This window comes from Panthera onca, chromosome F1, assembly GCF_046562875.1.
Source record: "Panthera onca isolate mPanOnc1 chromosome F1, mPanOnc1 haplotype 2, whole genome shotgun sequence".
NCBI classification, from domain to species: Eukaryota; Metazoa; Chordata; class Mammalia; order Carnivora; family Felidae; genus Panthera; species Panthera onca.
The window spans coordinates 59403730-59420338 of record NC_138355.1 but is presented as its reverse complement, the minus strand read 5'-3'; positions in this window follow the sequence as shown (position 1 = coordinate 59420338).

Genomic DNA, 16609 nt, shown 5'->3' with positions numbered 1-16609 from the left:
CATTCTATTATTATTATTTTTCTCGTCTATTCATTATGTATCAATTGCTTCTTATATTACAGGAATTGCACTGGTGCAGGAGTTAGCCAGGTCAAAAGTAGAGTGGAGGGCAAGCATTGTGGGCAAAGGGAATGGTGGTTACGCTGACTTCTGGATGTGACACTATGAAAAAGGCAGAGTCCTTGCCCTCACAGACCTTTCCCTTGAGTTCCTAGATGATTAAGTTTCACCTGGAAGGTTTTGTTAAACACACACATTTCCAGATCCTTTCCTTGGAAATTCTGAATTTGTAGGTCTGGAGGAGGACCTGGAAATTTGCATTTTAACAAGCTTTGCAGGTGATTCTTATCAACCAGCAAGTTTGGAAAACTCTGCCGCGTGGGATGTGGTAAGACCCAAAGGTAGGATGTGTTTGGAAACTGAGAGGTTCCAGCTGGTTGGATTGTGGGTTGTGGGATGGGAGTCAGTGAGAGATGTGTTGGAAAGTAAGCAGGAGCCAGATCATGAGAGACCTCAGGCACCACCTAAGGGACTTTGCCTTTACCTGAAGGCTGTGGAAGGAAGTGAAAGATCTTTATATGGAGGGCAATGATACGACTATTTTGAAAAGTCCACTCTTGGACATTTGGATGGTCAGGAGAGAGGAAGGGGTGGGGGAGGTGGGGTTATAGGATAGAGAGAGAAAGATTATGTCTGTGGATGTTGACCTGCCTCTAAACATTTGGGATAGAGGTGTCAATTTGAAGTCATCTTGACACACATAGTAATCAAACATGTTGGTCAATTTGGATCTTTTTTTTGTTTCTTTTTCCCAACACATACATTGATCTCTTGGTTTCTCAGCTTTCTATGTGTGATTTTGTCTCAGACCAACTACCTGTGACCTAGCTCCTATATTCAGGTCCCCAGCTCCTGTTCAGCTTTCTGGGCCTGCCTAAACTTCTGCTCTCGGCTTTCCCTGCCTTAACTAGTTTGACTGGGACCTTGATTCTCAATAGCCTATCATCCTATCCCATATGCAGAGCTTGTATTTCACTTTGGGTAGAATCATTTCTTCTTTTTCTAAACCTCTGTGGTTTCCTACAGAAACATGGAGTCAGCCTCACCACCCCCCCCCCCCCCAGCCCCCCAGCCCCCCTGCCCACATGGTGGGAAGCTTTACCTACACAGTGTAATGAGCAGCTATAAGGGTATAGACTAGGACGTCCTTTAGGGTTTTGACTTTAGGATAAGAAGGTAGTTTGGGAAAGCCTACTCGCTTGTCCCATCTCTCTCCCATGACTTTTATCTGTAAAACTAGATTTTTGCTTTGGAAACACTATTTCTATTGATCTTGTGTTGATTTTAGGGTGCTAATCACAGAAACTAGGGTGTTGGAAAAACATTCCCCATTGGATGCAAACAGCAAAGGATACTATTTTTTTTCACCCGGCTCCTTTAAACCAAATCTGTGGATTGGTTTTTCCTTTCCTTTGGGTTGAAGTCTTGACCAGGTTCCTGAAAACATTTCAGACACTTTTAAATGATAAAAAATACACTAGTCCCTTTTAGCCTCAAGATATGCAATTGAAATTTGAAATATCGTGAAATTTCTTGAAATTTGAAATATCTTGAAATTTGAAAATTGAAATATCCGCCCAGTTTAATAGCTAGCATGGCAATACCAAAACACAGTATTGCTTTAGTCTGGCAAGCCTGCAGGGGAAAGGAAGGTTTATGGTAGATCTCTCCTTCCAGATGAAGTTGTCTTTTTTTAGAGGACAAATAGCAAGCTCTCTGTGTGGGCTTCTTAGAGCCTCTTTCTGTAGGATGGAAATGCAGGAGAAATGATCTTACCTCGCCCCATTCTCCAATAAAAACGCTTTTTAGAGAAAACCTCTCTTCTCTTCTTTTCAAACCTTGTATAACCTTGAGGTTGGGTAATGGATGAGGGCTGACCTAGCCAGCTTCAAAACCACCTAGGCAGTCTGATCCCTCAGTATGTGATGTGGAGATACTTGGCCTCCAGTGTTTTGTTCTTGGTCTTTCTTCCTTGGCAAAAACTGAGTGAGAAAAAGTCTCTGAGAAAGAGTACGATTCCATTAGCAGGTTAATTTTGGCCAGCACTATATGCTGTGCAGAGTGTTTTCACATATATTCATTTCATTTGTTTTGTAGCAATTCCATGAAATAAGTGGGACAGAAAAGTGACATCCAGATAGATTAACTGGTGTATATGAGCCCAGAAAGATATTAATGGTGGAGTCTGGATCAAAACCCAAGTCTTACAGCTTAAGGCTGGTTTAGGACTTTGCCTGGTAGAGTGGAAATATGAGAAATTTCAAAATGGGCCCAAATCCAGCTTTCCTCATTGCTATTTTGTGCCTTTTATGTAAATTTCTTAACCTTTTTTGATCCTTACTCTCCTAATATGAAAGAGAGGTCATACTATATTTATCCACAATTTTGGTGGGGATGGAATGATATAAAGTGACGCTTAGGATCTTTTAAAATGCAAGCCTGGATGGCGCCTGCAATTTTGAATTTCTAACAGGCTCCCAGGTGCCACTGCTGCTGCTGCTGGTTTGAGGGCTGACCACGAACTGCGAGAGCACAATGCTTGTCAAATGTTTGGTTCACCGTAGGCATTCAATAAATACCCGCTTCTTTCTCCTTTCTGATCACCCGTTTGCTCTGCTTTCCGTTTGATTTTAGGACCTACGATAAATGTGCTCGACTTGTCATTCGGCACAGAGTCAGAGGTAACATAAAATGCACATTAAAAAGACACCCCCTCCCATAACCCCCTCGTAGGGTCTTCTTTGAATGCAGTTGAGGGAAGAGTGGAGTAGTGTCTGAATTCCGGCTCTCGGCGGTATGGCACCAGCAGCACTAACATGAGAAAAATTACCCAGGTCAGAGGGATTGCCTGATTCCCGGTTCCCAAACAACTGCTTTATCTTCTCTGAGCTAAGAACTAAGCGGCAGGCTTGCCAAAAAAAGTGTGCAAGATGTTTTTGAGAGTTATTTTAAAGAAATTAGATGGTTGTGACAACCACGGAGGTGGCTCATGACCACTCACACGATGGCCTAAATCCATAAGCCAGCTATACATTTGACGAAATTTCAACGATCGTCTGTTGGGAAGGGAAGGGCAAAACTATACTCACACCCCACACCTAACGTCCACTGCTGAGCACATCCGTTTGAATTCTGGCATGAGAGGCTGTTGGCGTTTGTTTAAGCTCGCTGATCTTTGAGAAGATGGAAAGAGATGTAGAAAAACCTTTCTTGCCAGCAAAGGGCTGCAAATTTTGCATTCTGTGTTCAGTGCCTTTGGGTGATAATCAAGTACCATTTTAAACCATTGTCACCAGTTTCAAAGAACAACCCTACGCTGCAAAGGGGAGGCATTTCTGTAATGGTATGCAATTCTTTCATTGTATTTCCTAAATTTATTTAGGAGACTTGGTATTTCTTTCAGAGTAAAAACACCTCATCTGCTAACACTTTGAACATATGAACTACCGAACTAGTCTGAGATGAAGTAGAATGAATTCCTTTCCTAGATGAACAAAATGAGAGGAGACTCCTGCTTGCCCCGGGTGGCCACGCGTGGTCTGTGGCTTGTGGTGTGTAGGAGGGAACATTGACGTATTGGACACATGCAGTGGAAAAAAAGAACCAACAGGGGTAAAATTGTTTGTGGTATAGAAAGGCACATTTTGTTTATTAATAGAAAAGACTAGAATATGCAGCAATTTTCTTGCAAAAGTAACAGAAATTTATAGAAGCCTGAAGAGGAGAACAGAACAATTTGTTGTCCCTGAATTTTCTTCATTACCAATAAATGCAGACCATAATGACATGTTTACTATTTTTTTTCCACTGTAAAAGTCATACTTACAAAACAACATTTGGAAATATAGAAAGTTAGTGAAAATATATCCGTATTTTTGGCATTGAAAGGCAACCAGGTTTAACGGTTTGTAATGTTTTCTTTTTGTAATGTTTCTTTTGTAATGTTTCTTTTTTGTAACGTTTCTTTTCTGCCTTTTCTCTGCCAGAAAAAAAAAAAAAGTGGTTCCTGAAAATGTTTTTGACCATAATGTGTGGGTTGATGGCCTCAGACCCACAAAGAAAGGAGGTAATTGGCCCCGCCATAATAAGATAGTGCTACATGCCTGTAGTTACCAGGAAAGGTAAAGTCTCAGCAAAGCCATTGTCAATGTCTTACACCCCTTGTCAAACAGGGTGCCTCTTCTAGAGATCTACCCGTTTTATGGACAAATACTCTGAGCTCGCTGTAGTGGGTGTTATTGATCACCCCTTTAAAACAGCCTTCCTGAAGCTTCCTTTCTTGAGACTCTTAGTCTGCCCTCCTCCCACCACTGCTGAGAATCGTGAGATCCCCCCCTTGCTACCTGACTCGGGGAAGAGCTTTCTCCCCCCTTGACCACACACACAAAAGTTCTTGGAAGGGTCTTAATTTGAACTCTTGAATGAGAGCAAACCTGTAATTTTCATGAATTAAAGAACTGGTAATCCCCAGCCTCTGGCTGGTGAGCAGCCCTCCTTCCTTTCTGCAATATGAACTTTATAAACAAGGTCACATTGAAACGATTCTGAATTTATGTGGTTGTTTTCTACACAAAAAATAAGATGGCATATTGAAGAATCAGCTACATCATACTCTTAAAATTAATTTTTAGTTGCTCTGACATATGAATATTACACAATTTAATTGGCCTCGCAACAACAATGTGTTAGTAAGTGTGTATATTTGTTGAATGTTTTGGGTTTTATTTTTCATGAACCTTATTGAGGTAAAATTTACAAACGACAATATCTTCCAGTTGGAGTCTTGACAGTTGTGTTCTCCTGTGTAACCAACAGCACCATGATCCCGATAAAGGTATATTCCTGTCACTCCGAATTTCCCTCGGTCTCTTTGTGGTCAATCCTCACCTGTACCCCCCGCTTCAAGCAATTACCGATCTTCTGTCACTATAGATTAGTTTTGCCTAATCTAGAACTTTATCTCAATAGAATTATCCAGTATGGATTCCTTTGTGTGTGCCTTCTTTTTTAAAAAAATTTTTTTTAAAGTTTATTTATTTATTTTCAGAGAGAGCAAGTGGGGAAAGGGGCAGGGAAAGAGGGAGGGAGAGAGAGAATCCAAAGCAGCTTCCACACTGTCCGTGTGGAGCCTGTCATGAGGCTCAAATCTAGGAACCATGAGATCATGACCCGAGCCGAAGTCAAGAGTCAGATGCTTAACTGACTGAGCCACCCAGGTGCCCCTGTGTGTGGCTTCTTTGGGCATAAAGGTTTTGAGATTCATCCACATTGTTGTGTCTTGAAATGTGTTGTTGTGTTGTTACTTTTTATTGCTGAGCAAATGTTCCATGGTATGGCTATACTACAGTTTATTTATTCATTCGTCTTATTACCCTTCTGATGTATGCAGTGTCTGTAGTGATATCCTCTTTTGCCCTTCCTGATGTTGGTAATTTATATCTTCTCTTTCTCTCTTTTTTAAGTCTTGCTAAAGATTTGTCCGTTTTGTTGATTTTTTTTTTCAATGAGCCAACTTTTCCTGTGTGTGTGTGTGTGTGTGTGTGTGTGTGTGTGTGTGTTCCATTTCTATCTTCATCATGTTCATATTTTCCTTAAAATTGTTGTGCATATCTGTAATAGCTGGAGTCTGCTAACTCCATTATCTCTGTCATTGTGCACCTGTTTGTACTGGCTTATTTTTCGTTTGGTGATGGGTCATAATTTCCTGCTGCTTTTCATTTTAAATAATTTTGTTAGGATGCTGGATATTGTAAATGCGATGCTGTTGAACATCTGGATTTACCAGTCTTCCTTTAGAATTGAATCTTGGGCAGAGAGCTAAGTGACTTGCAGCTCAGCTTGATCCTTGTGAGGCGTGTTTTGAAGCTTTCTTAGAGTGAGTCGAAATCATGTTTTCCTTTTGGGCTGATTTAATTCTACTCTGAAAGCACTGCTCCTTCAGGAGTCTCTAGTAAGTATTCAGGGCGTTCAGCAAGATCTCTCCATTCTATCTGGTTACAAGTCAACTTCTGGTTCACAGAGCCCAGAAAGTTGGCCTCTTGGAGTATCATCTTATCCATGTATAGCTGGATATTCAACAGAGGACCCAAGGTAACTTTCAGATGTATTTCCAGAGCTCTTTTTCTGGCACTCTGCCCCTCATGTTTCAGCTCTCTTGGCCTTCTTGAGCTCTGATCTCTATTTTCTAGATTCAGTGAGATGGCTCTGCTCTGCCAGGGTTCCACCTCATTCTGTGGTAGTCTCAAGAGTGGCTGCCTCTAGCTAGAAAGCCATGTTGATCCTAGGATGTACCTCATTTCTTCCCCTGTTGTCAGAACTCACCATATTGTGCTGTGTCTGTTTTCCAAGGTCCCAAAACACTTGCTTATGTATTCAGTTTCCTAATCACTTATAGCAGGGGGACAAATCTGGTATCAGTTATTCAATCACATTCAGAAGTGGCAGTCCCTAAATATGCTCCAAAAATGTTTAGATCTCTTCAGAGTAATCAATGCTTCATTCTTCAGTTTCTCTTAGTAGTTTTTAGGAGCTCCAATCCATTTACTCTCAAATACATAGACAAATCACTTGGAATATTTTAATGTGACAAACAAACAATATTCCTTCTCTGCTTACCATTGTCACCCTGACCTCTCCCCTGCCAAATTAGTAGGATGCATTTTTCTGTGGCCATGGCTTTAGTGGTTAGGGTAAAAATTCAGTTTTCAAATTTAGTGGGTAGGGCAAAAATTCTTCACCCCTCATTTTGGGGGATAAAATCAAAAGAATGAAGAACAATTACCACACCTAATGTTGCCCAACAGACCCCTAGGTAACTTTCCAGAAAGTTTCACTGAGGATATCTAAAGATTCACTTAGGGATGTCTCAGTGGGCATTTCTTCTTCTCCTTCTCCTTCTCCTTCTCCTTCTCCTTCTCCTTCTTTCTCCTTCTCCTTCTCCTTCTTTCTCCTTCTCCTCCTCCTCCTCCTCCTCCTCCTCCTCCTCCTCCTCCTCCTCCTCTTCCTCCTCCTTCTTTAATACTGTATCAGCAAACTTCTTAATCACATGGTAAGATCTTGGTATTTATCAGAAAGGGATTTGAGCCAAGGTGTTTTAAGTTGATCAGAATCTGGAGCGAGAAAGATCTCTGCTTTCGTGAACCCTTTCAGAAAAATTTCCCCCTGTTTATCAGGAATGCAAAATTCCTCAGATTGAAGTGGATACTCCGGGCACAGTTCAATGTTGCAAGAATAAGTGCCAAGGGGAATGTGTTTCCTGTTCTAACTCCCTCATTCCTAGACTTGAATTTTCTCTGAAGGGTACTTAGAAAAACTGGAATTGATAGAGTGATACAGTTTGAATTATATTTTGTCACTGAAAGAGGCAAGTTGGTAACTCATGATTTATTATTTTTTTGGTAAATTCGTTCAAGATAACTTTGAGGAGAGCCTCAAGTCTTAATATTACATACAAAGTAAGAGGGTTACAAAAAGTGTGAAGAAAAACTTCCTTTGATTTTCTGAAAAAGATGTCAAAGGCCTGAGAATTGAAGACCAGTTAAATACTGTAATAATGGTTGGGTTCATCAAAGTTTTGATGTGTCAAGTTTACATATTCTCTAGAAGGATGATCAGGAAATATGTGGAACGGTGTGACCCCTAATGATTTACAAGAAAATCAAAATCATGCCAAGACTGACCGAGAATTGCACTGATATTGGAAACTGTAGGTTTCTACAAAAAAAAATGTATCAGAAACTAATACTGGGTTTAGACTATTTCAGCTAGTAATCAAACACAGAATGAGATAGCTGACGAGATATTCTTACACTTGATTTTCTCAAATAAATAAAGGCTGTTGTTGATTCCATCAAGCTAATTTTGCCTGTAGGACAATAACCATGTGTTTTTATCTCCATGAACATATGTTTGCAATTGCACCCATACAACTTTTTTTAGGAGGAGAAAGTTTGCTGGTCTCTGAAATGAGATTAGTACTTCCATAGCAGAATCCAAAGCCAACAAGATAGGAAGCACAGAAAGCCTTCTGAAAGAATCAGATTAGTGAATCAGTCGAGGATGGTGGGAAACATGGGGGCCGATACACTTGTCATATCCTCTTACAAATGTTCTCACCATCAAAAAAGCACTGTGCCTTTGACTGCTATGATTGGATATGAGATATTACCAGATCCTGGTCACAGAGGAACTTATAGTTTAAAAGGGGGGCTTTTTAAATAAGTACACAAATTAGGAGACTTAATATGCCAGTCCAAAAGTATTGGAGCACAGAGAGATCTAAATTTGAATTTTGGCTCTGTTACATAAAATGTGATTATAGGAATGTATTTTCATTTTAATGGGCCTCAGTTTCTGTCTCAGGTAATAGCATCGAAACTTTCAGGTAGAAATCCTGGGGACTATCCGTCATTTTCCCTCACCCCTTACCTACAATTTAGCAGTAAATCCTGCTGGCTCTACTTTTAAATAGATGTGAACCCTTCTCTCCCTTTTGCAGTTACTGCCTAAATGCAAAGCGCCCGCATGTCTTGCTTAAGTCATTAGCCTCTAAACTACTATTGTCTTCCCCTCAAACCTTGTCTTCCCCTCTTCTTGGCTGAATACCAGATTGATCTTTGAGTATGCATTGGGTTACACCAATGCACTACACCAATTACTCCCAATTACACTCCCCTTTTCTGAACCCTCTAGTTTCTGCCCACTGTACTGGAATACCATACACGCTCCTCTCCATGCCCTTCGTAGCTCCCTGGGAACTTGTCCCTGTCTGCCTCATCTCCAGTCACATCTGACGCTCCTTTCCTTCCATACCTTACTCACTCCACTGCAGTCATCATGCCTAGAAACTTGTTAAACTCATTTCTTCCTCAAGCGGTGCTCTTACTCTGTTTCCACATGTGTGGCATCTTATTACAGAAGCTCTATGTCTAGCTCATATGCTACCATCTTGAAAAGGCTTTCCCCACCCTGCCTAAAATAGTCTTGGTCTCTCTCAATCCTCTTGCCCTGTTTTTTTTTTTTTTCATGGCAACCTTGCCACCTGAAATTTTATTATTTTTCACTATTTCTTCCTTACCAGAAGGTAAATTCCATAAGGATGGACTTTGTCTGTCTTGTTCACTATTCAAAGCACATACGGAATACCCAGTAAATATCTCTCAAATGAATACATAGTTTTTAAATGGGGGTGATGATAAGATATTATCTTTTAGGCTTTGCAAGGATGTACTAAGAGAACATACACATACTCATGCGTCCTTTAAACTGTGAAGTCCTAAAATATTAGTTGATCAGAGACCTAAAACTAAAATGGCTACAAGGCACACAAAGTATTGGGACATAGTACTAAGTGTCTCCATGAGCTGAGACTTGGGTCTTATATTTAATTCTAGTTTCTGTCTTCCGAAGAAATGAGTGAATTTTACTCAGCTGGACAAAATACTCATGACTTACTTTTCACAATTTGATGTATTCATTCCTTGCTCACTATTATACTCCAGCAATTACAAAATTTCGAATCCCTCTGGGAGACTGGGGCACAGTGGAATATTTTGTTTGTAATAATGCTGCCTATCACACAGCAATGTTTTCATCCTTTCCAACAGTTCAATGGGAATAGCCTTTACTCATCATTCACCTCGCCCTACAAATAGGCGCAAATTCTGCAAAGTCCTCAGTTCTCGTCCTACAGATTCTGAAACCACAACTGGGCCTTGTATGAGTCATGATCCCTCTTAGGACAAGTGTGGGAGTAACGGTGTGACCTACAGATACGATGTTGGTGGTGTGGCCCTGGGATTTGCTGGAACTCTCCAAATTGCTATCTTACTCAAAATCCCAAAGCACAGATCAGCGCAGGTAGCACTGCCACATTTAGCAAATGAAAATAAAGAATGCCCCGTTAAATCTGAATTTCAGAGAAACAAGTGCTTTTCTGGTATAAGTATGTTGGGACATAATTACAGTAGAAAAATATTGATGGTTACGTCGAAATTCAAATGTAAATGGGCATCATGCATTGTATCTAGCAACACGACAAGTAGGATAAAAGCCAGTGGCATCCTATCTGATACTATCTCTGGTTCTTTGGTTCAGACCACAATGTGCCAGCCTCAGGGAAGCGAAGCTAGGTTGCTCAGACTTTTGGACGCATTCAGGTTGTTGAGGTGGTCCTCCCCTCTTGTATCCCAAGTGATGAGGATATTTACTCTCTCCCCTTTCATCTATGTGACTTTAATGTATGTTTCCCTTTATTTGAATGGTTTTGAATGGGAAATAGACATCAAGAAGAATTTCCCCCATGATGTATGGCTAAGTCTGAATACTTCTTGGCATTTCTATGGTAAACTTGACCCCAGTGGATTAACTGATCCTTTACTGCTCCCGTGGTCTCTGTCATCATGTAAAGCTAATGAAACTGTGACTTTACGACCTTCAACTTGCATAGATCTCTTCCAAGACCCTACACCTCGTTTTGTATTCTTTTTCTCAAAATCATCCCCACCCCAAACTGTATAAGTTTCAGCTCCACAAAAGCCTAGATCCTATTCCCCCACACCACAACCTTGTCTAGGGATAAGAAGCCTAGCATTGTGACTCTAGAGAATTGCTGCTTTGGATAAAATGTCCAAATTGGCAAGGTAGATGTTTCATACTTAGCCAAGTTGTGTTTGCTTGTCTTAGGTCCCAAACAACTCACTTCATTTTGGTTACCGGCTTATTTCTTTTCCCAGTGCTCACAGCTGTCACATTATGCTCTCAGGAACACAGGGCAGGAATTTAATGGTCTAACAGATCCTTATATTTCCTTTTCACTGGACAGCACCTAGTTCAACATCCCTACAACTAACTGTAGTTTATGCTGATTTCACAGCAAAATTCTGGCTCTCTGGGAGAAGCCTTTATGCTCTTTGGAGGGGATCTTTAGATTATCCCTTCATTACTACATCCCCTAATTTAACAGCTTCTCATTGTGCTTTGCTCCAATACTCGACCCCCCAGTTAGGAGAGTAGACATCTTCCACAGTCTTGCAGAATATCAGTGACGTGGACACAAACCCTGGAAGTGGCCCCCCAGTTTCCTCAGACCTCCAAGCGTACTGTGAACCCCAGATGGCCCAGGTCCTGTCTCTGGGGATATTTTCAGTTTCCTGTAGAAAGGGCTGGAAAGAGATTATGTTGGAGTCACCCAGGGCCCCATCCTTGCCTTTCCTCTCTATTTTTAGGTACTCTCATTCCCTTGGTGATCTCATCTTTTTGTCACGGCTTTAAAAAGCATCCCAACACTGCCAATTCCCTAGTTTATATCTGGGAAGCAATTGGAGGGTTTAGGGTAAAGAAGTGATAGGATCCAACACATACTTGAAGAATTAGCTCCGAATTTCTCCCCTGAACTCAAAACTTATCCAACTTCCCACCTGTTCGTCCATAAGCATCTGTGAAAATTAATAAAAGGAAACCTCATTGAGAGTGGAGTTGGGAGGCCAGCAGGAGGAGCTCCCAGGTCCACCCCATTTGTCAATTGCAGACCCAAAAGAAATAGACCTGGCAGGTGGCCACTACTTCACTGTCTCAGCAGAACCAAGGAAGATTTCTTCTGCTCCTAACAGGGGCTTAGCCAATAAGAGACGGTCACAGCTCAGCCAATGAGAAGCTACTATACTTCCAACTCCCAGTTTACTCCTTTAAGTTTACAACAGCCCCTCCTAACCGCCCCCCCCTTTCCTTACAAAAGAGGGCTCCTCCCCTTCTCTGGAATGACTATGGTTTTACTATGGTTTGCTTGTCGCAGATTGCAATTCTCAGCTATTCCTGAATAAACCCTTTTTTTTTTTTTTTTTGCTGGTAAAATTACTGACAGTTTTAAGGTTCACACATTTCAGACATAATGTATCCAAAATTCAGCTCCTGATCTTGCCTCCAAATGTATTCTTTCTGTAGTTTTCCATCTCAGTAAATGGCCACTCCATGCTCCTAGATGCTTGGGCCAAAAACCTTGGGGTCGTGTCTGACTCGTCTCTTATTCTCCTATCACATGTTCAAACTGTCTAAATAAAAATCTATCTACTAAATACTCTTTGTCTCTACTTTGAAAATATTATCCAGAATCCCATCACCTGTCATCAGCGTCACTGCAATACCTGGTCAAAGCCACTTCCCCTCTTAACTTGGCTGTAGTAGCCTCCTACCTGGTCTCCCTGCTTTAGTCTGTACTCAGCGTACCAGCCAGAGTAGTCTTCTCAGCACACAAGTCAGACAGAACGTGCTGTCCTCTACCCAAAGACCTCAAGAAACTCCCACATCACTAGGAGTAAAAGGCGATGCCCTATAACACCCCACAAGGTGATACCTCATCGGACCCCGGCGACTTGCCTGACTTTATCTCCTAATACTTTTCCCATCATTCACTCTGCTCCAGCCATGTTGACCTCCACGCTGCTTTTCACACAAGATGAGCATAGTCCCTATCCAGTGCCTTTCCATTTGCTGTTCTGTCTACCTGGATTGTTTTTCCTTCAGGTTTTCTTCCTTCCTTCCTCCCTCCCTCTCCCTCTCTCTCTCTTTCTTTCTTCTTTCTTTTTCTTTCTTTCTCTCTTTCCTATTTTCTTTCTTTCTTTCTTTCATTCCTTCTTTCCTTTTTCTTTTCTTCCCTCCTTCCTTCCTTCCTCTTTTCTTTCTTTCCTTTTTCTTCTTTCTTTCTTTCTTTCTTTCTTTCTTTCTTTCTTTTCCTTCCTTCCTTCCTTCCTTCCTTCCTTCCTTCCTTCCTTTTCCTTTTTGCATGCTCCATGAACCCTGTCAGGTATTTTCTCAAATGTCCCTTTGTCAATGATTACTCTATTGAAAGTTACAACCTCCCTCCATTCTTAATTCTCTGTTTTAATAGTATTCATTACCTCTAACATATAACGCTTATTTTAATTTTTTATTGTGTTTCCCTTAATTAAAATATCAGCTCCATGAAATCAGGGATTTTTATCTGTTTTGGTCACTGTTGTATTCTCAGCACTTACAATAGTGCCTGGCCAAGGGAGGCACTCAATAAATAATCATTGAATGAATAAAACAGGATAGGAAAGCCTGAAACATTTACTGAATGTGTCTCCTCAGTAATTCTTAAAGGGTTCAAAAGCGATCAACTTCTCTTTCTTTTCTGTTTGTTGTTGTTGTTATCTTGCTTTCCCCCCCCCCCCCCCCCCGCCCCTTGAAGCTAAAACTTAATATCTCTGAGTTAAGCCTTTAAGGGAATCCTAGATAGCTCTTCACAAATCTCATACTGTATTTACTGGACTCCAGGAAGACCTTGCATTTAGTACCAACGATGGGATATCGTCACTGGTGACGATAGAGGCATTTCCAGGATCTGTGTTCACTCATATAGGTTTTGTTCACTGAATACATTTCTAAGGGTCTATTTATCAGGGCACAACTTCAGTCCTCCAACAACTAAAGTGCTCATACTGCAAAGCCATTATTTGTATTTCTCCAAATTCCGGTCAAAGGCAACTCTAATTCAATTAAGTTGACTGATAGTGGTAGGTAAATCATCTCAGCAAAACACTTTCCTGGTATCAAATCTTTAGAACCTATTGAAGATGACTGTCTTCAAAAATTCCCTTTAAAATGTTAACACAGCAATAATAACGATTCAGTTGATCCTCGGCCAATACAGGGGTGAGGGGCACCAAACCCTGCCACCCCTGCAGTGGAAAATCTATATATACCTTTTGGCTCCCCACAAACTTAACTATTAATAGCCTGCTGTTGACCAGAAGTCTTACCAATATATAAACAACCAATTAACACATATTTCATATGTTATATGTATTATATATAGTATTCTTTAAGCTAAAGAAAAAAATATTATGAAGAAAGTGGAGGAAAATAATTATAATACTGTACTATTTATAAAAAAAATCAGTGTAGAATTCACAACCTGCTATGTTGTGCTGTCCGTCTCCACATTTCTGGATTCTGAAGGGTTAGAAGTCCTTTCCCTTCAAGGGGGACACTTCTGCTTGGGGCATGGCAAGAGTCTCATTTCACTATATTCTACAGGTCCTGTCTGGACGCTTTGGGTTTCTTGTTTTCAGGGACCAATGGACAAGAAGTGGAGTCTTCATCTTGGCAGAGTAGCTGGCTCTGATCAGCAGAGGGGGCAGTGCTGCAGGGAGGAATGTTACGACATCTGGCTGGCTCCACTTGGGTGTCTGTTGTACCTTGCTCAGTTCTGATGGTACATGGACAAGCACAGCAACGCTTGGCTGATGGGGGCACGGTGACTAAGGGCCCAGATCCCTCAGACACGAGGGTCTGGGGCTTGCCACCAGAGAAGCCATAATACCAGCAGAGGTATTGCCTGTGGGGAGAGGAATCTAGACTGGACAATGGGAAAGGGTGATGGTGAGCACCAGCTACAACTCCAAGACCAGGTGTAGGAGCAGAGGCTGTAGTTCATCCCAATGAATCTCCTCTTCCTGGCTTTCCCCAGGAAAAGGTGCTTGGTGGCACAGTGGGAGAACTCCCGGAATGTATATGGAGAAGTGGATCCAAGTGACACAAAGGATAGGCTGTGGTGGACACAGAGATGTGTGCCCACATCTCCTTTCTGGGAGGATGGGTCTCCAGCTGTGGTATCTTCAGCAGATGGGCTCTACCTCTCAGCATCTTCGGGGGCCACGCCTCCCTCAGGTGGCCCAGGAGGGACTGATGGAGGGAGGACTGTAAAGGCCTCTCCATTTTAGCCCTGAGTGGGATAAGTCTGACGAGTTCTGGAACTCCCTGTGGGGTTGGCTGAGCCCGCCAAGTCTCCAGGTCTGGATCACAACCTGTTATCTCCTTTTCCTCAACCCTGCTCTCCTCCTCCCTTCCACAGGTGTTGATCCCAAGGGAACACCCTGTATACTGAACACTGAGCTTGGTCTCAGGTCTGCAGCTGGACAAGCGAACCTACAAAGTGTTATATGACTGGGGGCATTTTTGTGGGATTAAAACTAGTCAAGCGTTATAAAAGCCTGGGAATTTTTTTATTTTTTTATTTTATTTTTAGCAGATGCAGTATTCTGAGAAAGGGATTAACATGATTGAAAGTGGTGGCCAAGAAATATGATTCTTGTTGCTGTGTTGGAAGGTCTGGAAGTGTAAGAGGCTAAAATATAAAACAGACTGGGAATCTGTTACGGGAGTCTAGGAATGAAATCCACAGGCTAACCGAGGGTTGTAGTTGGAGGGGAAAAAATATACCTAAGTTATTTTTCAAAAGAGAATTGGAAAGATTCGATGTCAACCTGGATGTGAGGATGAAGACAAGCCAGCTAGAATAAATATTGATTCCCAAGTTGAGAGCAGGGGTGTCTAAGCACGCCGCTGATGGGAACAGACAAAAATGGAAAAAGATTTAAGCACGAGGATACTACCTAATTTAAAACGTTGACAAGATATTGAAGTGGAAATTTTGTCATGCTGGGAGGCATCTGAATTATCCAGCCATGGGGAGGGACTTCATGTAGCCAGGACAGGCTATAACCAGCAGGAGGGTCTGGCACCCACGAGGGAACAGAGGCGGGGCTCTAGCCTCAGTGGGGCCTCATCTGCAGAGACGCTGGGGTGCCTTCCGTGACTTGCGCAAAAGTATTGTATGAACAGGTCGGGGCTCTGATCGTTGTCCTGAAACCAGAGAGAGATGTTGCGATGTATGGATGAATTCGATTGGAGATGGAAAGTTCATGAAGGAGAAAAGCCTAAGTTAGATTTCAGTAGGGTCAGGGATTAGGCAAATCACTTACACCTTCTGAATCCCATCTTCCTTATATGTGTGGCCGGATGGTTTGCTCCTTTCTACTCCTCAGCGGCATCCTTATACCAAGATATGATAACCCGATGAGATATTTGGCGAGGCAGAGAGTCTTAGAGGTGGAAGCCCTTAGCCTAATATTGACGAGACTTACGTATGAAGTGATTCAGTTTAGCAGTGGCGACGCTTACCTTACAGATGCTTTAAAGGCAGGCCACTTTTCTTCGTCCTGTCTTTGCACGTGCAGGATCTAATGATTCCAGCATATCCACAGGGGGAGAAGCCAGATGGAACGCAGAAGTCCGCACCTCCTTCAAGAGGAAGAAGAAGCGGGGCATTAAGGAGCCAAGACACGAAACGTACAGATCGATAGCGCTGCCTTGTAACCACATATCTAAGGAGTCACCCAGGGAGGTGTGTATGAGTTTGTAAGCACTTTTTCTTTTTTTCCCTGGTAAGAGTGAGTCTGATGATTTGTCCCCGATCTCAGTCAGACCTAAAAGGCTCTGTAGTTGGGCTGGTTACACAGCAGGACTATGACTGAGTGACCAGCAGGGTATATGAAGTCCAGGCTGGGACTCCCGTTGGGCTCACTGGTGCTGATGCATTTCATGCACACATCAGTGGTCCTCAGATCTAGAAAGAAGTGCGTCCTGGCTCTGTTCGCTAAGACGGGACAACTTGGAGCACGAGTCTGGGTCCTCCAGAGCTTTTTCGGATGCATATCTTCACTTCAATGCTACTGCTATATCGTATCCC